This window comes from Nyctereutes procyonoides, unplaced genomic scaffold (genome assembly GCF_905146905.1).
Source record: "Nyctereutes procyonoides isolate TBG_1078 unplaced genomic scaffold, NYPRO_anot_genome, whole genome shotgun sequence".
In the NCBI taxonomy this organism is placed as follows: Eukaryota; Metazoa; Chordata; class Mammalia; order Carnivora; family Canidae; genus Nyctereutes; species Nyctereutes procyonoides.
The window spans coordinates 14,924,251-14,947,536 of NW_026575131.1; the positions used below are offsets into that span (position 1 = coordinate 14,924,251).

At 35.6% G+C, this 23,286-nt stretch overlaps 1 protein-coding gene across 9 annotated transcripts in view; it reads right to left on the reverse strand.

Moving 5' to 3' along the window:
- Window positions 1-23,286, reverse strand: part of CNTN4 (contactin 4) — a 903,432-nt gene that overhangs the window by 544,910 nt on the left and 335,236 nt on the right. The window lies entirely within an intron of this gene.

Consider the following 23,286-nt stretch of genomic DNA (forward strand, 5'->3'; position numbering starts at 1 on the left):
CAAAATCACCACTAGTCATCAGGGTGCTACTTTTATCATCTGCTCCAACTGGGTTGCCATTCTTTCATCCAAAAGCTAAGCACACCAATTTGTGCTTTCATTGTAATAATTGATGAGCCCCCATAGTTTCTTGCTGGGCACAATACTAGTTTTTACCCTTCTGAGGTACCTGAAAAAATGTAATAGTTCAACCCAAAATGGCAGTCATGATAAAAGATACTAAACTGAGAATGTACACTGAAGGCTACTCTCCATTTTCCTGATTTGGAAGGGTGTATTCTGCTTTATGTCTCTTCCCAGATCATACTGGTGGCAAAGACAGATTGCACAGCAAAGTGGCTAGAACAGTAGTCTAAATATTATTGACATTTTGGAGCAAGTAATTCTTTGTTGTGAGAGGGTTGTCTTATGCACCGCAGTATGTTTAGTGGCATCCCTGGCTTCTAACTACTGGATTCCAGTAGTGCCCTCTCCAAGTTATGGCAACCAAAGTTGTCTCCAGACACTGCAAACATGTCTGGAGAAGGAGGCAAACCCTCTCCTCCTTTCAAACCACTGGGTTAGAACACAAACTCTGGCACTGGATTAAAATCTCAGCTTCTTAATGTGGCAGCTGTGTGACCTTACACAACTGAGTTAGTCTCAGAATGCCTACTTTCCTGAGGGTAGTTGAGGTGATTGAGTCAATGAACCTATATAAAGTATTATGAGAGTACCTGGCATGTAGCAAGCACTATAAAAGTTTGAGCTATTGTTACTGTTGCTGTTATTATTATTTTTATTATTTTATTTTATTTTATTTTTTAAAATATTTTATTTATTTATTCATGAGAGATAGAGACAGAGAGAGAGAGAGAGAGAGAGAGAGAGGCAGGCAAAGACACAGGCAGAGGGAGAAGCAGGCTCTATGCAGGGATCCTGACGTGGGACTCGATCCCAGGTCTCCAGGATCACACCCTGGGCCAAAGGTGGTGCTAAACCACTGAGCCACCCGGGCTGCCTGTGTTATTATTATTTTAAAATGAAAACATGATTTAGCCTTAAGTCTATAGAGAAATAGTATGCCCACCTAGGTAGTCTACCAACTTCGGTCTGAGTTTTCTTATAAATAAAGTAGATGTTTGACCAAACATTTACTAGTGATACAGTACAGTATTATGGCTAAGAGTTCAGATTCTAGAATCTGACTGATGATGTGGGACTCTTGGAATCATAAACCACTAGCTGTTTAAGCCTTGGACAGATTGCTGAATGAGCCAGAAACTTTGTGTTCTGATTCTATAAAACCCAGATAATAAAACATTCACCTCAGGAGAGTTATTGGAAGAATTAATTGAAGTGACATAGATAAAATCTTACAATATTCAATAACGCTGTAAAATCCTCAATATATGGTTGCTATTATTACTATTACTCTTCCTAGCTTTTAAAATACACATAAAAAAAATAAAATACACATAACTTAAAAAGTGAAGAGAAATAAGTCACTTATGAGTAGCCTCAGTGGAGTGTGTAGAAAAGGAAAAAATGAGGCCAGTTCATTTGCATTTACACAGCTTTTGTCCCCATTAGGTCTAGACTACCCTAGGGGAAATACAGTAGCTCATTTAGCTGGATATCTCAAAAGGCAAAGGATAAGGACCATCTGAATAGGCCTTTGAGAGTCCTCAGAATATGACCAAAGTGGGCTACTATCAATTTTGGATAATCACAAGACTGTGTAGCTAGATTTCACTCAGCACTCTGAAAGGAATGGGCTCACCAGGTTTGATTTGACAAGGATATTCCTTGGTCAGGGACATATGAAAGAGTTCTATGTCTCTTTCTCTACAAATGAAAGCTACATGAAGAGCTCTCTCCCTCACATCTATTGCCAAATATATGCAGTAGTCTAATCTACAGGGAAAAGCATTATCTGAAGTTCTTTTTTGGAGGACCATCCATAACTGTAATCCTTACAAGGTCAGTTAACTCCACCATTAGAGGCCAGAACTAATCATAGGCTATTTTTCACTTGAGATAGAAAAAAACATCATCTTCATCAATGACAACTCCAAGGGGGATCCCTGGGTGGCGCAGCGGTTTGGCGCCTGCCTTTGGCCCAGGGCGCGATCCTGGAGACCCAGGATCGAATCCCACATCGGGCTCCCGGTGCATGGAGCCTGCTTCTCCCTCTGCCTGTGTCTCTGCCTCTCTCTCTCTCTCTGTGACTATCATAAAAAAAAAAAAAAAAGACAACTCCAAGGAATATAAAGAAAGGAGAGATGAGGAGCACCTACGTGGCTCAGTTGGTTAAGCATCTGCCTTCAGGTTAGGTCCTGATCCTAGTATCCTGGGATTGAACCCACATTGGCCTCCTGCTCAGCAAGGCATCTGTTTGTCCTTCTCCCTCTGCCCTTCCCCTCTGCTCATGTGCTCTCTTCTCTCTCTCTCTCTCTCTCTCTCTCTCTCTCTCTCTGTCAAATAAAGAAATAAAATCTTAAAAAAAAAGAGAGAGAGAACTGATTTGATTTAGTGGTTATAGGCTGCAAGGATCTGTTCTTCCCTCCTTAATATCTGAGCTATAAAAGGGTGATATTCATAGCAAAGTTTTGGATTTCATTCTACTGATAATGGCACAAAGCATATGTTGGAACCATGATATGAATGTCACGAGGTTCCAGAATACATATGTTAATCTCTATTGACTCTCCTGATCTCTGGCAGGAGATTTTCAAAGTGCAAATTGTCAGAATAGCTCAGAGAATGATTTTTGGAATAGTGTCACTTAGAAGATGATTGTGAACTTGAGAAACAATGATAAAGTTAGTTTTGACCTAAGAATACCAAAAAAGATCATAGTGAATGACTGTGGTGATAAACTATACACAGGATAAGAAATCCAAGGTATGTCTATTGTCAGAGTGACTTACCAGAAAAATGAGAGATCTTTAACTCTACATTTGACAAATCAGAGACTGTTAGAGAGTAATGTGGTCGGCATTAAATAACTCAACATGGAGCTGGAAGCCCAGACCATCTGCATCTCATGTGACAACTCTGATCCATCAACAGTGAATTTCTCAAAGGTTATACTGAAAAATATTATGAAACCATATCTGGTTTTAACAGGAAAAAATCAGCAAAAGATTACTAGCAACAACAAATTAGTGATAACTGCCATAAATACAAGAGGAGTGATAACAATTAGACTATATATTTGCTATGTTTGATTCAGAAACTGAAGTTAAATTTATAAACCTCAAATCATTGCCTTATACTCATTTCTTGCCCTATAGACCCCATGACTGGGGTTATTACTCAACCAGAAAGGACAGGAACCCAGCTAGCCATTTGTAGCAGCCAAACATTTCTGATAAGAGACAGGCTCTTAGAGCTCTAAGATGTTTTTAATACCATCTCTCAAAGATGTCTCTTTTTCTCTCTGCTTACCATCTTGCCACCACCATTACAAAATAATCCTAAAAGATAACACCAAGATGAAAAGCTTGATTTGCCATACCATGAGAGAAGCTCTGCATCTATAAAATTTCATTATTTAATTTAAAATGCCATAGATAGCTTGTTCAAAATATATTTAGCATTAGATATGCACTGCAGATAGAATAATGATGTGACTGCAAATGCAGTATGATGGGTAGGGGCATCTCTGAGCGATTCTCATATCACCTGTTCATTTTCCAGTTCTCAAATTCTTTTGACTGTCTTCAGAAGCTTTATGGAATGTGTCTATATCTGGATAATCCCAAAGGAATGTTCCCTTTTAAAGATAGATATGACTCATAAAATAGATGGAAAAGAAACAAAAGTATAGCAATGCATTCGAATCTACAAAGGATCAATCCTCATTTATGATTGCTGCTAGGAAAGTGTTAACATCACTTCTGTAGCACCAAGAAGGCAGATCATCATTTAGGCATTTGCTAAGACCGCAAGTCACCTGCCTTAGGTATTAAGTGTATGTAATTTTCATAACCACAGGGTATCCATTAACTAGATTTGAAATGTATAAGGGAAATCTGACACTGACACTTCTTAGCTTCAGCTAGAAAAGAATGTTGTGTGAGTCTGCATGTGTGAGAGAGAGGGAGGGTGGTATACACAGCACACTAGGTAGAGAGTAAGAATTATACAGTCTAATGTACAGATGAAAAATCCAATATTACATAAGTCACTAACACAAAAAAAGTGTGCTAGGCAAGGTTTGATAGCATAGTCAATAACCCTGCATTATAGTCACCAGGTGAGAAATTTATGAGCACTCCTATTACTTCATTTGCATTTTCTTCTTATCATAAAATCCATTTAAAAATCAAGGAAACAAGAATCTCTGCCTATATAAAATAATCTTAGTAAAAACAAGACTACCTTCTGGCTTGCCTTTATCTCTATGTAAAGAAACCACAGACGTGTATGAGCACTGATTGGGTGAAAAAAAAAAAATTCTTGGAAAGCTCATTAGTAAATTGCATAACTTTAAAAAGCATGTCCATCCCTAAATGATCAATATTAACATCTTATAAGAGAGAATATATAAATAACACCTAATTAATATCTTCAAACTCAGTGAAGATATCAACAAGTATATACACCTAATAATTAAGGATTTCTATTCTAATACAAATAGTTTATTGAAAAAGATATAAGAAAAAGCTTACCTTGACTTTCATTACAGGATTATTATATGCAAAAAAGATATGGATCTCAGGGTCAGGCAAAACCATTTCATTTTTAAAAAACATATTTCATTTTATTGGTTAACATTAACTTATATTGCTATGAACTGGAGTCACACATTATAACTTTACCATTTGGTTTAATTCAATAGCAGCTTAGTGAGATTAAAACGTGGTCAAATGGTATTAATGTAGGCACATCTCTCAGATAATAAATTATACTTAGCAAAAGATTGTATAATTCAATACTCAAACTGAGAATTGCATAGAACCTCTGGTTTTGAATGCTATAGTTAAATTTGATGAACATCTCTTCATTCCTCCACACCAAATCCTCACTACAAATGACAGTCTGGTTCTACAATTGGAATCTTGATTCTCTGTGTAACTCCATGGTTGGTGATGTTTGGTCTGCACAGGAGTATCTCAGGAAAAAATGCAAAGGAGACATGCTTCTAAGTGTAGCTTAAGGCAGTCAAAATCTCCTCTCAGCTGATAGTGTTAAATACCCTGAAATAAATGAAAAATTCCCAGGATGGTCTTTGTACTTTTCCAACTGAAAGTGATCACTAACAAAATGAGTATCAGACTTGGGATATATACTTACCTTGAGAAAATGGCATGAGGCTAACACATGCCCAATTAATTACACTGGGATGTGGAAAGTTCAGCATTTATATTAAGAAAATAAACTGCATAAGCTACTGTGACAGAATGGTCTTCATGGTGTGACAGTAGATCATAAGAATAGTATCTGGGAGTTTTAATCTACCGCCAGCTCACTATTAGCTTCTTGTTTGATATATGCCTAAAAATAAGCTACAACAAACTCTCAATGAAATTAATAAGATTCTGAAAAGTACTAGTGTCACACAGAACATAACTGAAAATATTTAGAAACGTAATGCCTTTTTTCAGACAAAAGTCATAATAAAAATTTTATATATTTCTTTACTACTTGGATTTCTAATTTTGCATATGTTCTGTGATTTTTACTTTTTTTGTGATTTTCTTTTACTCTTAATGAAATACTCTGGGCTGTGAAATTTGGGGCTTTTTAATAGTTTTTTTAATTATATGATTTTTATTATTTGAGGAAAAAAACTTAAAACATTTCTTACAAAAAATAACACCTAAGTACCATTCAAACATAACCAAAATGACAAAAATGGCAATGATTGTAATAGAAACAATTACTCCTGAAATCTTAAATCCAATACTGGATTCTGCATCTTAACAGGAAATAACAAATCATAATGTGCCTAGGGGGAATAGGCAAAGATGGTATCAGAAATGACTCAGCTGAAGCAGTTATAGGTGTTAAGTATGAAACTTAAGAAACAAAACAGAAAAAATATATAGTGTACAGACGCCAGAATGTGGCTGATTGTCTTTAATTCCCAGCAACACCAGTGTGTGATCAAATACAATGTAGGTTAATCTCTCTGTGATTTAGTTTCCTCATTTGCAAAACAGTGATAATAATAATACTCACCTCTTAGGGTCCTGAGAACTCAGAGTTCCTATATATAAAGCACTCAGTTCAGTGACTAGCACAAAGTAAATGATCCAAAAGATGTAGCTCCCAGAGAATTGAAAGCAGTTATTCAAACTCTTGTACATGAATGGTCATAGTAGTACTATTTACAATAGCCAAAAGGTAGAAACAACTCAAATGTCCATCAACAGATGAATACGTATAGAATGTTTTCAGTCATAATAAGGAATGAAGTGCTGATAAATGCTACAGTATGGATGAATCTTAAAAACATGATGCTAAGTGAAAGAAACTGGACACAAAGGTGCTGTAAGATTCTATTTATTTGTACAAAATATCTAGCATAGGTAAATCCATTAAGACAGAAAGAAGACTGGTGATTGCTGGGGTGAGAAGAAGGAATTGGGAGCAACCAACCACTTAATGGATGCTGGATTTTATTTTAAGGTGATGAAAATATTTTGGAAAGAAACAGAAGTAGTCTTTGCATAATATTGTGAGTGTGGTAAACCCAAGTGAATTGTTCATGTAAAGATGGTTAATTCTACATTATGTGAATTTTACCTTGGTAAATAAAAAAAATTAGATAATAGTCATAATAATGAAGGACAAAGGTAAGCTGTTGACATATTTTTCCTTCTTCCCCTCCACCTTTGTGGATGAGGAACTCATTCCCTTACATATGGCAACCCATTCCATGTTCAGGCAGGTCTGGTGCAAAGATCAGTGTTAGTATTTAATAAAAAGCAAAAACACAAAATTTAATTTTTCACACTTTTTGGAGGTGCCCTACTCCTTTACTGACAAAAATCTAAAACTTTACTACAAAAATGTCCTCCTCTTCTCACCTATTACCAGAGGTGAGAAGATTACTGAAGAGGGGCACCTGGCTAGATCAGTCAGTAGAGCATGTGACTCTTGATTTCAGGGTCCTAAATTTGAGCCCCACATTGGGTATAGAGCTTATTTTTTAAAAATTTTAAAAAAAGACTACTGAAGAAATTTCCAATTTGGAAAACATACAATTTTCCAAGGGCATTTCCCCTCAGAAAAAAGACTAAGGAAGTAGGCAAGGACCTACTCTCTCCCTGTTCTGTCTTTCTTCTTTGTACTGTAGTTTCAACACCTCAACTATTTCTGTAATCCACTCTGGATAATGATCATCTTGGAGGCCCGACATTCAACTAGAGTGGCTGTAACAAGTCATTACACTTGTCCTCGCCCTTAGAACAATCAATAACCCCAAATGAAGAGCAATGATCATTATAAAGCCAAACACAGGTTGATGATCCTTCCTTATTGATATTAAATTTGTCTACTGCTTCCTGCATATTTGTCTGCTACTGCCTTGTTGCATTCAGCAGCAGGCCCTTCCTGGAAGGACTTACAAGTCCTACCATCATGTGAGTCCCATACATATCCTTTGAGCAATCCTGCAATGATTAGTTGCTTCCACGTCATATTAACAGATTTTATTGTTGTCTTTAAGATGACATGTGCTTGATATTGAGTAAGTTAGTGAATGCTTTTAGTTTTTAGTCTTTTATCACCAAATACACTCAAGGCTCTCTTTTCTCCTCTACTTCCAGCAGGCTTACTACATCTCTTATTTGCCCACTGCTCATACTCCTGAGTGGAACAGCTCTATGTTAATCTCACTTCAGTATAAATCCAAAAGGTTTTTTAAATGTTTACACATTCAGCCAATCAGTCATGAAATATTTACTGAGTATCAAAATGATATAATATAGCATAGAGATAAGATCATTAATAAAGTAAAAAACAAGCATAAAGATTTTTAAATTAGAAAGACCTAGACTTGAATTCTGGCTGTGCCATTTCTTGCCATGTAACAATGAAGAAATTAACTTCCTTCATTCCCAAGTTTCTTGTTTACAATATGAGCTAATTATATTTACTTGCTCAGAATGTTATAAGATACAGAAACACATGTGCATAAAACACTTAAATATTTTCCATACTTTTTTCATATTCACTCTATGAAAGTGTGTTTTTTCTTTACCAAATAACTTCAAACTTTAACTAGCATTTATAAATATATTTTCATACAATTTATGTTTCAAGTCAAATCATCCTAATGATTTTTGCATCTTAATCAAACTATAATTCACCTATATACTTATTATAGTTTTGTCTATTTTATAATGGCAACCTTCAAGTTAGACATACTTGTCTATGTCTCTCATGCATTATGAGTAAATCCATATTTATTTCATAAGCAAATAAGTATACTAAAAACCTTTCTGAACTCACATCCCTTGATTTTTCATTTTGTATTCTTAATGACAGAGAGAAAAGAACACGAAGTGTGAAATATATTTCTTAGCTTTACCTCTGAAAAGCTTTGTGATCATGGATGTGGTATTTAAACCCTTTAAACCTCAGTTTCTCATCTTTAGAATTTACTTGATTACACTTTGCCTTACTACTTCATTTATTTCTTGTAAGATGGGGTTTTATGTATGCAGATATGCTTTATAAACATTAAAAGAAAAAACGTTATCTTTATTTTTTGAGATTTTTGCTATTTCTTGATCATTCTTTTGAATTTAGTAGCAAATAAATGAACATCTTTCTCCTAAAAATATTTTTGAATAATATTTATGTTTAGAATTGACATGAAAGCTTACTGTCAGTAACAGATTAATTTGAAAAGTTCCAGACACTTTTTTGATTCTATAACTTGATGATTCTGATTGATTGACTTTTTTTCTTGGTAAATTAATCACATAATTACAAACTAGTAGATTATTTTATGCAAGAAGATTGTGCCACAAATTAGGTCACTGTCATTTATCATTACCATTTCTTCTCAAAACATATCAAATCTTACGATCTGTTAACACCCGTCTCAGTGTATATCATTTTATTTTCCTCAAATGAACATTATGAATAATTGCAAAGATCTAATCAGAAAAAAATTAAAAATTCATTGTAAAGCACAACCACGAATATCTACAATGATCATGGGCAGTAAAACATCAACACAAAAAGAGAATGCTTGTCTAGAGAAGAGGGGAACAGGCTTATTTGGGATTGCCTTTTTCGTAAGCTGAAACTTTATATGACCTTTTCCTGCCATTGTTTCATATTTGTTGTGATCTTATCTTCATAGGAGGATGAAGAGATAAGCTGTTTGATTAAAGATTGTTTCTTATATACTCCATTATATTCTAATCCCTTTCCCCTTCCAAGTCCATCAAGGGCATAAATAGACATGACTGATTCTAAAGGGATAGAAGCCTGACAATCATGAAAGATAAATACCAATTCGGTGAAGACTATAAGACTAAAAATATGGATGTATTTAAGTTTTAGAAACCTCTGCCGGAGCCTCCCCACCCCCAATGTAATGTACTAGGGAAAAATGAATAACAGGCTCATACTGTAATTATAGATGAGGATCAATTGGTACTTTGTAATTACTAGGTTGCAATCATGCCAGACTGAGTCCCATCCCAACAGAATCTTTCTCTAAAGCTACCAGAAGGCATATAAGGACAGGATTATTACAGCAGAAGATGGCTGCACAAAGCCTGGGTGAATATGCATGATGCATACACAAAGCAAGTAACACTTGGTGTTCCTGCAATAATTAACTTTGTATACTGCTAGAGCTCTAAAGAATCCTGGGAACATCCAGTTCGACCACCTTATTTTACAGAGAAGTCTACTTGGGCCAGGGCAATACTGACTTTTCCAGATGAAACAGCTAATAAATAGCAAATCCTGTACATAAATTTCTGGCTCTGGTTCCCACTTTGCTGACTCTCTATACAATGCTGCCTCTTCTTATCAATGCTGGATAGGGTTTTATTTACCCCAGACTTTCACATTTCAACCTAATGATTTACCTTTTTACAAGCAACATAAAATTGGGAATTAGGCTGATAATAACTAAGACAACTCTCTCTCTGCTAAAACCAACACCTTCTCTTTCCCTCTATAAGCATCTTATATAAAATAGAGATTTAATTCTTGCCCCAAATTCCTGGGGGTTTTTTTGGCTTCTAAGGGAAGAAGATAAATGGCTTAAAATTTACAAAAGAATCTAGCATATTGCTGTGGTGACTTAAAAATGTTGAAGAGACTTTTCTATTAATTTAAATGATTTGTTGGAATTGGGAAGACATATTACATAAATAATAAGGGTACATTAATTAAATGACAAAAAAATGAAACATTTCATTATGACAAAAAGCTCAGGGAAATATAGACGTTAAAGAAAATAGGTTGCATCAAAATTAGCTATTTTAAAATCACTGTGAGTATATATATTTAAATTGTTATAATCTAATAATTATGAAAATGTCAATATTGGTAAGAAGAACTGATATTAATATATAATAGTAATATTAGCATGCAACAAATATTTTTAAGATATATAGAAATATATATAAATAGCATGCATCTATATTATGATACAACAAGAATACTGATTTCAACCCTCTGGGGTTAATTTTAGGTAAATAACCTAAATTCAAAACTGTTTTACTATGCAAAATACCTCATTCCTGTGTATTTCATATCATAATGAAAATAAAATGTATGAAGCTTGCTGGTGATGCCCCAGATTGTATAATCCTACAAAAGACATTAACAGAAGCTCTAAAAATCTAATTAAATTTTAGAGTGCTAGTAATGTCACCATAAGGCCCATGTAAGCTATTATCTACATTAATAAAAATTAAATTCAGACTATATCCATATCTGGATAATAATATACTTAGTTTCAAGGTCATTCTTATTTCCTTACTTAAGGATATTTCTTCTCTATTCTCATAAATAAAAATTGATTCATTCTGAAGGGGAAAACCAAACCCTCTCTATCACCCCATTCTTCTTTAGGCCATATATATAAAACGGATTAAAAGCCTTCTCATTTAGGGGAATAGAATGAATACACTGGTACCTCTCCACTTTCGCTCCTCAATAGAAAGGATGGTTTCTGTATAGGCATACTTCGTTTTACTGTGCTTTGCAGATTATTGTTGTTGTTGTTGTTGTTGCTTTTCAAATTGAAGGTTTGTGGCAACCTTGCATCAAGCAAATATACTGGTGCCATTTTTCTAAGTTTTTGCTCACTTCAGGTCTCTGTGTCACATTCTGATAGTTCTTGTACTATTTCAAATATTTTCATCATTATAATTTTTATGGTGATCTTTGATGTTACTATGATAATTGTTATAGGGCACAAGGACCATGTCCACCTAAGAATGGTGAATCTAACTGATAAATGTTTTGTGTGTTCTGACTGTTCCACCAAGCAGCCTTTTCTGCCATCCCTTTCTCTCTCCTCAGGCCTCCCTCTTCAAGACTGGTAATACTGAAACCAAGTCAATTAAGAATACTACAATGGGGGCAGCCTAGGTGGCTCAGTGGTTTAGCGCCGCCGTCAGCTCAGGAGTGATCCTGGAGTCCCAGGATGGAGTCCCACGTCAGGCTTCCTACATGGAGCCTGCTTCTCCCTCTGCCTGTGCCCCTGCCTCTCTCTCTCTCTCTCTCTCTCTCTCTCTCTCTCTCTGTCTCTCATGAACATGAATAAATAAATAAAATATTTAAAAAAAATACTACAATGGCCTCTAAGTGGTCAGCTGAAAAGGAGAGTCATGCATCTCTCACTTTAAATCAAAAGCTAGCAATGATTCAGTTTAGTGAGGAAGGCATGTCAAGAACCTAGATAGGCTGAAAGCTAGACCTCTTGTACTAACAGTTAGCCAAACTGTGAATCCAAAGGACAGGTTTTTGAAGGAAATTCAAAGTGCTACTCCAGCAAACACATACAACATAAGAAAGGGAAACAGCCTTATTGCTGATATGGAGAGTTTTAGTGGTCTATATAGAAATCAAACCAGCCACAACATTTCCTTAGGCCAAATCCAGAGGAAGGCCCTAACTCCCTTCAATTCTGTGAAGGAGAGACAGGTAAGGAAGCTATAGAAGAAAACTCTGAAGCTAGCAGAGGTGGTTCATGAGGGTTAAGAAAAGAAGCCTTCTCCATTACATAAAAGTGCAAGATGAGGCATCAAGTCCAGATAGAGCAGCTGCAGCAAGTTATCCAGAATATTTAGCTATGATAATATAATGAAGGTCACTACACTAAACAACATATCTTCAATGTAGATAAAACACCCTTCTATTGGAAGAAGATGCCATCTGGGATCTTCATAGCTAGAGAGGAGAAGTCAGTGCCTGGCTTCAAAGCTTCAAAGGACAAGCTGACTTTGTTGTTAGGCACAAATGTAGCTGATGACTTTATATTGAAGCCAGCACTCATTTTAGCATTCCAAGAATCCTACAACCCTTAAGAATTAAGCTAAATCTCTTCTCCCTGTGCTCTATATATGGAATCACAAAGCCTGAATGACACCACATCTGTTTATAATGCAATTTATCAAATATTTTAGGTCCACTGTTGTGACCCGTTGCTCAGAAAAAAAAGATTCCTTTTATAATATTACTGTTCATTGACAATGCAGCTGGTTACCCAAGAGCTGCAATGAAGATGCATAATGAGATCAAGGTTGTTTTCAGGCCTGCTAACATAACATCTATTCAGCAGCCCATGGATCAAGGAGTAATTTCAAACTTTTAACTATTACTTAAGAAATACATCTCATAAGGCTATATACTTGCCCTTGATAGTAACTCCACTGATGGATCTGGGCAAAGTAAATTGAAAATCTTCTGGAAAAGATTCACCATTCTAGATGCCATTAAGAACATGTGTGATTCACGGGAAGAGGTCAAAATATCAATATGAATAGGAGTTTGGAAGAAGCTGATTTCAACCCTCATGGATGACTTTGAGGGTTTCACACTTCCATGGAAGAAGGAACTGCAGATGTGGTAGAAACAGCAAGAGAACTAGAATCAGAAGTGGAGTCTCAAGATGTGAGTGAATTGCTGCAATCTCATGATCAAACATGAATGGATAAAAAGCTGCTTCTTATGGATGAGAAAAGGAAGTGGCTTTTTTTTTTTCAGATTGATTGATTGATTTTAGAGAAAGAGAGAGAGAGAGAGAGAAGCAGACTCCCCACTAAGCACAGAGCCCTACACAAGGGTCTATTCCATGACCCTGAGATCATGACCTGAGCCAATATGGGACCAGCTTGGTCTTTTCTCTCTTTGTGCCAGTATCAATCCCTGCAACTGTTTTGGTTAAGTCAGGCTAGACTCCTCCTGGGACAGGTTATCTTTAATTCTAAGTTAAGGGTGGAGGGCTTTGGGTCAAGCCAAATTCAGTAATTTCATTTTAGCAGTACTTTGCTACTGTACTTTGGGAGCTACCCAGTCTTCATTAATAAAACCTTAAGAGTTATTTGACTGCTTAGTTCCCTTTTTAAGTGGTAAGAAACCTTGACAAGAGGCAGGGTATAACTGACAAGACCTTCATGCCTTCAAAGAATCCTACTGCCAAATTACTGTATTAAATCTGTCAGCAAATTACCATTTTAATGTACAATACCAAGAATTAGCAAAGCCCCCAAAACTCTAGAGAAAGCAAACATATTTCTGCTCTCCACATTTCATACACACACCTGAGTGATATCTTGACATATCAAGAAAACATACAATATTTAAAATGAATTAGAGTAGGAATGTCTGGAAACAAGTCAGTTTTTTCTAACTCCAACTCTATAAACTCAGGAATTTTCTTCGTTTTCTCCTATGTTTGACTATATATCATGGTTTTACATTTTATCCTTTATCTCAGATCTTAGCTCCTAGTTTTTCTCCATCTGCTTGGTCTTTGGCCTGTTGATAGGATCTCTGAGCCCATCCCTGTAGTTTCATTCCTTATTCGCTTTTCTCTATAGACTGATCTACCTATTCCCAATCAATAAAACAATCATTAAAAACTGCTCCTGAAAATGGCAATGCCTTTATCTATTATTTTTTCCCTCTTAGAAATCTGACATGCCTGAGGGGCACCTGGGTGGCTCAGTCAGTTGAGCATCTGAATTTTTATTTTTGGCTCAGGTCATGAACTCAGGGTCAGGAGATCAACCCCTGCATTGGGCTCCATGTGTGTGGGGGGCCAGCTTAGGATTCCCTCTGGCCCTCTGCCCCTCCCCCAACCCCAACCTTTGCTTGTGTGTGCTCTCTTAAAAAAAAAAAAAAAGGAAATCTTACATGTCTGAAACATCATCCTCACATAGGAAAACATATAAAAGTTCCAGGTTTTCCTTAGGTCTCAGGATCATTCTTTGCCCAGAGAGTTATATATGTGCTCTCTTTAAACTGTGATTTGTGTTTGAAAGTGAAAATGGACTTATAACTGAAAAAAAAATGTAATACGAGATAAATTGTAAATTTAAAGTAAAGACATCTGGAGATAGAAAGGCAGCTTGCATGGCTTGATACTGATGATAAAATAGCACCTCATATTTATACGATACTTCATCATTCAAATAACGTTCTCATATACATTCTCATTTAATCTACATACGAAACACAAATTAGATTTGATCATTCTCAGTTAACAGATGAGGACATCTGGGCTGCTGGACAACCAGAGAGGACATAACAGAGGAAGTAATATTTTCTAAATCATGTCAGAGTTTGTACTCAGTAACATTTGTTAGATGGGTAATTGTGATACAGCTTCTATGACAATGTTACATGGAGAATCATTCATGTTATTTGCTTAATATCCATTCAAAGAATCATCTCTTTCATCTCTGTGGAACTCTGGGGTTGTCAAATTAGAAGCCATGACACAGATGTGCTTGGGAGGCTCAGCTGGTTAAGCATCTGACTCTTGGTTTTGGCTGAGGTTATGATCTCAAGGTCATGAGATCGAGACCCCAATTGGGCTCCATGCTCAGCTTGGAGTCTGCTGAAGAATCTCTTGCTGACTCTCCCTTCCCTTGCTTAAGCTCACATTATCTCTCTCAAAAAATAAATAAATAAAATCGAAGAAGCAGCAGCAGTAGCAGCAGCAGTAGCAGCAGCAGCAGCAGCAGCAGCAGCACAGCCCCCTGATACATGACCCAGTGTAGTCAGTACCTCATGCATTGGTCAAAACTTCAGAGATCTTTTTGATATTTAATTTGGATGCTTTAGAGAAGGAGGGTAATTCTCAGATTTACCTGAGTTGTGTTTCTTTTCTTGCAACTGAGAAGTCCTATTGTTACATACATCTGCCTATCACTCCAGTAAGTCAAAAATAGTGTCTGAATGATGTGGGTTATTTTCCCATCCATCCATCTATATATTCATTTGCATTCCCCTTCCTGAGAGTTAAGTATGTTAGCCCGCTTTAACTCAACACACTGGTTCATGGTTCTCTGGTTTCTTAGATTCTGATTAATGATACTTCCTATTTACCACATTATCTGCTCCATACTAAATCTTTTTTACTTATTCCTGAGCTTATAATGCACCACTAGGCTTCACTGCCCAATGTGAATTTGACTATGCTGGCCCTACAGTAGGGAACCATAGGGACACTTGATTTAACTCTCTTCCTGCCCATGATCGCCCAAAGCATAATTCTTCCCACATTTTCAGGTAGAATTTCCTTCAGGAAATTATTTTAGGGGAAGTATATAATAGTGACTAAGGGCATTTGTTTCCTTGAAATAGGCCTGGATGTAAGTCTTGCTATACTACCTTTTATGAGTTGAGTATCCTTCAGTAAGTCATTTACTTATACCAAGCCTACATCTCCTCATTCTTAAAATTAGGAAAGTAATAGTATTTACTATTATTTTGGATATTGAGGAATTGGAAAGGATAACACAGTTGAAATACATGTGATAAAACTCAAGACACAAATAGGACTCTATAAATTCATTCAAATATATTTACTGAGTATAGATATTATATATATGATAATCATATATGTGGATATATATCTTGTTATATAATGGTGAAAGTATCCCTTCTATAATTTACTAGGTCTTGAGATACACATAAATAGAACAAAAATGTAATGTTCTTGTGGATATTGACTATAATCGTAGAGACAGGAAACAAACACATAAAGTAATGTATAATATAAATATATAAATGTAATATTTTTAAATATGAGAAGTTAATTACAAACACTGATTTTGGGGGGTATTTGAGGAGTTACTACTTCTGCTACATTGATATAGACTTCATGAGTTATAGAAAAATAATTATTATATCCTTATTACCATATTAACTCTTAAAGACACTAGATAATTAGAATATGCCAACATTTTGAGTGGTAAGCAATGTTTCAACATACTAGGCATGTACTTAGAATCTAGTATATTCAGGAGATCATGCAGAGATAGTATATATGGGGGGATAAGTATATTAAGGCAAATTACACCTAAGAACAACTGATAATACAAAAAATGTTAAAAGGAGCCACATGTAATATGTTGACTGGGGACAGGGGTGGGGGTGGGTAGTAAGATTCATTATTACAGAAGGAAAGAGAACAGTGTCAGGCATATAAAACCTCAATAATATCTTCTTAAATGGCAAGATTAAATTATGACATGTTTTATACTGCATAAAAAAATACAAAATTTGTGCTTCATTCTGTACCAATGAAAACCTATGAACAAAATTCAGCCTGTGGTTATGGAAAGGCCTTGATAAGGAAAATGAACTTTAGGAGTGAGAGACTGAAGACAGAGAGAGATTAATTAGGAGATGACTGCAATAATCCAGGAGATAAATTATGGGATCTGAAATTCAGACAGTGGCAGTACTAGTACAAAAAAATAAAATAAAGGGACAGTGTTTCTTCAAACTTTTCCCTAAACTTAAAGGGGTTTTCAAGTTGTCAGAAAATAAACAATTTATAAATACTTTTACTTTTAAAACTGCACCACTGCTATAATAATTTTGAAATACCAAAGAGCAAGAAATAATTATTTTGAGAGGCATAAGTACATACCTTCCTCACATGCATGTACATTTAAGCCAATGCAGAAAAGATAGACACACAGTCATAGATACACACAAATATTCCTATATACTGAAAAAATCTACATTATAATCACCAATGCTGGGCAGCCCCAGTGGCTCAGTGGTTTAGCGCTGCCTTCAGCCCAGAGCCTGATCTTGAAGACGCCAGATCGAGTCCCATGTCAGGCTCCTTGCATGGAGTCTGCTTCTCCCTCTCCCTGTGTCTCTGCCTCTCTCTCTCTCTCTCTCTCTCTCTCTCTCTCTCTCTCTCACTCTGTGTCTCTCTCATGAATAAATAAATAAAATCTTTAAAAAAATTTATAATCACCAATGCTTTGCAAACATTATTGCCCTGTCATAGATACACGGCTTTCACAGCAATAATTTTCTGTTTCCTGATTAAGAGACACATAATATATAAACAGAGACAGTAATATTCCTTCAGTGGCTGGACTTTCTATGGAGTGCCAGATTCTCACATGTATTTTAATAAAGCTGTAATGTGTTCTTTAACTGTTGCTAGCCCCTCCAAGTAAAATATCATTTCTGATATAGAAGCTGGGCATGATTAACATGCCATCATTTAATTGTATCCGCTAGTATTTTTAGTGTTTTATGCATCTCTTTATAAATGCAACTCTAGCAGTGACTTGATTACATTGTAATTATGTTTAAGTGTCCATATAGTAAAAAGCACACTAGATCCTTTTTAATGATTAAAGGTAGGCTCTGGAGCCAGACCATATAACCTTAAATCCTGGTTCCATCTCCTATTGAGTTAAGTAATCTCAGGCAAGTTACTGAAATTCCTTATCTAAAATTTCTTTTTTCAAAGGAAATAAGTGTATATAATATACATGATAATTTTATACTATACACAATTATATTATATATATACGCATACACACAGAAAATATACATATATAAATCTCCCTAGAACATTCCCTTACATTTTAAGCACTAAATAATTATTACTATTTTGTTGTCATTATTACTATTACTGATGATGTTTGAATGAGCTGATATAAAGACAAAGTTGTAATCAGCATATTGTATACTATACAATAACTAACACACGTTAGTCATTGATATCAAGATGACTTCTTCATGACCTACAATTTTGATAAGTAGTCCCAAATTAAATCAACAGGAAAATTAAATCCCTACATTCTGAATCTTGGTGCTAGATCTTCCTTGAATGACTTGCAAATGGGAAAACACCAAAAAGGTTCTGTTACTATAAGCAAAATTGCTAAAATGGGTTTTTTTTTTATGTGTATTTCCTTATGAAGAGCTATCAGTTCTCTTTGTATTCACAGTCTTACACATGCCCAAACAATGGGTAAAGGGGAACTTACCTCACACCTTAGTGAAGTGATAGATTCAGAGCCTGAAAGCCTGAATTCAAATCCCTATTCTGTCATTTCTTTGCTTTGGGACAAGTCATTTACTTTTCTGAGGTTTAGGTAGTCATTCATAAAACAGGATGAAACTACTTTGTTGGTGGTGTTGTTCTTCCTCACTTAACTACTACACACCAGTTTATTAACCTATGACACTCAAAAATTAAGAGAAGTAGAAGGAAAAAGTGTATACTTCTTTCATTAAACTACTGGGCTAGATTAAATTTGGCTCTCTCCAACCATTGTGGAGAGGAGAGTTTCTTGAAACTGACTTTAGTCTCTCAAAACATATTTGGCACTGTCACTTTTAGGGTAAAAAATGGTGAGAGCTCAACCCATGAGATGCTGATAGCATGAAGGAAAACATATGCTGATATGACTCATCTAGTATCAAACATAAATAAACTCTATGAGTTTATTTATAACAGGATATGTTTCACACTCAGAGAAGCAAGCTCCAAATCAGATTCTGAATTCTGTTCAAGGAATGAGGCTAAAGGTATGAATGATCAGTAGGATATTGTACTAGAATATGAGAATTTACTGAATTTGAGTGAAAGAAATCAAGAAGAGAATGAGAAAGTAATTGGTGTGAATAAAATCAGCCCTTTAAGAAAGATGCCAGTTAAGTGGGACAGCGACAAAATTCTCTAAAGCTCTGGAGGCTATGGAGGAGAAAAACAGATTCTGCATTCAAGTCACATTAACATCACATTTGTTTATCTTCGTACCACTGTGACATGGCTCACTGTAACATATATTCAGTAGTCTAGTTTGGTACAGCTAAAAAAAAGAAAAAAAGAAGAAGAAGAAGAAAAGAAAAAAAAAACAGGACTGTGTTACAGCAGGAAAAAAGGGCCTATTCTTTCTTAAAATATGAAAGTGTACAGGAAAAAAAGAGCTTCAACAACCAAATAGTCTTCTCCTTCCCTGGTTAATGCTCCCTTCCGTATCACAGGAAATGCTGAGATTCAGATGACCAAGCAGAGTTGACAAATCAAGGAATTATGGATTTAAGAACTAAGAATCAAAATAGGAATAAAATTTTCATTCATTTATCTATCTGGTCAATGAACATCTAAGTATCTCCTACACAGAAAAGTCTCTGTTGGGTGTTACAAGAGACAGCAAAAAGAGCAGCATAACTCACAGCACTTAAAGATCACACAAGCCAGATGAGGAAGAGACATGCAAACAACGTGGGTTACCTCAATTTGTGTGCAAAGCTTTAATTTGATGTTTGGAAATAAATAAATAAAAATAGATAGATAGATAGATAGATAGATAGATAGATAGATAGTAGATAGATAGATGTTTGGAGCATTCCTGAGTATGAACAGAGGAGAAAGTGATGGAGAGGGGTATATTTGGGAGTTCTACCCAAATATGCTGCCTGGCAAATATATAACAAGAAAAAAGTGCTAACTTTAGAATGAACAGGATCAAGGAACAGAAGTTAAATGTCAGTAGGGATGCCCGGGTGGTTCAGTGGTTGAGCGAAAGCCTTTTGGCTCAGGGCATGATCCTGGATCCACACTGGGCTCCCTGCCTGGAGCCTACTTCTCCTTCCTCTGCCTGTGTCTCTGCCTCTTTTTCTCTGTGTCTCTCGCAAATAAATAAATTTATTTATTATCCAGGAAAGACATAGAGAGAGGCAGAGACATAGGCAGAGGAGGGAAAAGCAGGCTTCCCGCATGGAGCCCAATGTGGGACTCGATCCCAGACCCTGGGATCACACCCTGAGCCAGAGGCAGACACTCAACCACTGAGCCACCCAGGCGTCCCGACTTTTTTAAGTTAATTCAAGAAAAATAAAGAAAATTCTAAGATCCTAAGAAAATGTCTTCTACTTCTGCAAAGTCTTTGCTTTTTGCTTAATCTGCAAAGCATTTTTTATTACTTATAATTTCAGGCATTAAAATGTTGATTTCTTCTGACAAAAATAATCTCTAAGTTTAAATATTATTTTGAAAAGAGAGCTATTTAAGTAACATTTTGTTATGTTCCACAACCATATTATTTTATAATTTTATATATTATATGGATCTGTCTTGGAAAGTAGCCACATTGTTTTTTTTTTTTTCAAATCTAAATTTAGTCTCTTTAGATTACATGAATTTCAATCATACTTGAATGGTACTAGTTAAACATTTCTTATATATGAGAAGTAAGCTCTAATTTTCACCTTTTTATAAAACCTGTTTCTCTGTATAGACAACCATGGCAAAGATTTTTTCAATGTTACTCCAATAATGTCCTTGATTTCACTTTTATTCTCCAAATTGATCAAGAACTGCAAATGGCTGTCATTTTTAAACTTTGAGACAGTAGCTCCTGGATTTGATGGAACCCTCCATTAGAGAGAGATGACAAAGATGCTTAGGTCATCTCTACCCAATAAGGAGGTAGTTACCAAGCCCATAAAAACACATACTTGTTCCACAGGCTTCCTGATGGGGATTAACTAGATTTTGATCATTTGTCTATCCTATCTCATTGTTTTAGAGTTGATGTCTGATCCACTGACCTCTGAGCTGGGAATTTGATTTAGCATTATCCTTTAGGATTAGTTATCACATGTTAATACAAGTAAGCTTAAATGGACAGTCAATCATGTTCAAGCTGTCAAACCAATCACATTTTTTTAACCCTAGAATAAGGAAAGAAAAGTATGTAACATTCATTCAGAAATTCTGTTTATCTAGATGTAGTAAGTTTTAAACGTACATTTGTGAAAGAATACAAATGCAACACCGAATAGTTATATATATATATATATATATATATATGTTAGAAAAATAAAACATTTGTTTGTTTTATTGGTTACAAATGGCCAAAAAGCTTTGCTTTTCTTAAAGAATCACAGCATAAAAGAGCAACAGGGTCAGAGGGTCATTAATTCCTTTAACTGACGTCCACTCATCCATCCAATATTTATTGTTAGCTTTGGGGCTATAATGGATAACTGCAGACCCTGTCCTCATATGACAGGGATGGTCTAACTGATAAAATACCAGTTAAAATCCTACCATGACTTTCCACTGAACTTTAAAAAAGACATGAACTTACGTCAACCAACAAGGCCTTGTGTGATCTGTCAGCCTCTGTAATGCCGACTTCTACCACTTTCTCTCATGTAGCACACCTGGTATCACTGGCCTTACTCTATAATTAGGTCCCCCTCAGGGTTTCTCCTTTTGCCTAAAGAGCTAGTCCCTCTGATCTTCACAGGATGGTCAGTTGTTATCAATTCAGTTCTTGATTCCACATTACCTCCTCAGAGAGGTCTTTCCTAACTAGCATATTTAATCTTGTATGGCAGCCCCTCCTAGGTCATTCTCCATTTTTACTCTGCTTAATCTGCAAAGCACTTTTTATTACCTGACATTATAAATACACATTGCCAGCTTTTTGCCTTGATTACTAGGATATAAACTTCACAAAGCAGTGTTTTTTATCTACTTTATTCACGCAGAATATTCACTATGGTAAAAGTAATCCGTGTAAAGTAGTTGTTTGAAAAATACTTGATTAAACAACAACAAAAACATACAGGTATATATAAAATTACACTGCCATGAAGGGAAAGATAAATGTTCCTATAGGAGTATAAAATAAGGTGATTGGAGCTATCCTGGAAGAGGCTAGAGATTCCTAAGGAAATAATATTCAATCTTAATCACACATTTGTTTATCATATAAACTATGTAAACCAATTTAGTCCCTCATTACTTAAAACCTAAAAAACAAAACAAATCAAGATAAACTACAAATGAATCAACTTATAAACTGGTTAGTGAAATTAAAATTTACTGCTTATGTAAATGAAGAGGAAAAACAAGTGGAACCTACCCCGGTTTGAGTGGTTACCACTACAGAGGAACTGGTCTAGGATATTGGTTTTCCAGTATATCATAGACCCAGACTCAGTGAAATGATCAGGTAAACACTTGAATACATATTTTTTAAAAGATTTTACTTATTTATGTATTCATGAGAGACACACACAGAGAGAGGCAGAGACACAGGCAGAGGGAGAAGAAGCAGGCTCCATGCAGGGAGCCTGATGTGGAACTCGATCCCGGGACTCCAGGATCACACACTGGGCCAATGGCAGACACTTAACCGCTGGGCCACTCAGGTGTCCCTTAAATACATATTTAAAATTGAGCCAAGTGATATATGTCTGAAAATACCTGTAATGATATTAAAAAGATTCTTTCTTATTGAACTCTTGTGATTTTTAATCATTTTTCTTCTTTGCAATACAAATTCAGATCCTTAAGAACCAATGCTAAGATGCTATCAAAAGGACAGCCACTCTAGTTTAATGGAAGAGAAAAGCACTGGTGGGTAAGCATGAGAAAAGAAGGGAAGGAAAGTCCATTGTCCTACAAGAAACTGGTGGTCCTGACAAATGAGACAACAACATTCATTTCCTGCATCATTTCCTTCTCAGTGCTGGATGGGTCACCAGGAACCAGAATGGAACCAACTCATCAATTATACTGAAGAGATAGTTTTGTTAGAAGAAACTCCTTCCTGCAGTGCTGTCCTTTAAAACCATCCCTCTCTTATACGATTCTAAGTAAATTACCTTTCATAAGTAAGCTTATACTATTATGCAAATGATATTCTAAGTAAAATACTAAGAAGAGTTAAAAATATTTTCTTCCCTCTAGAATATATTTCTTCAAAGTGCGGATACTCATTTGGGAACTGATTTGGAAAAAAGAAATAGGTGCACTCTCTTTAACCATTTCAAAATGTTTTGTAATTCATGATTTGT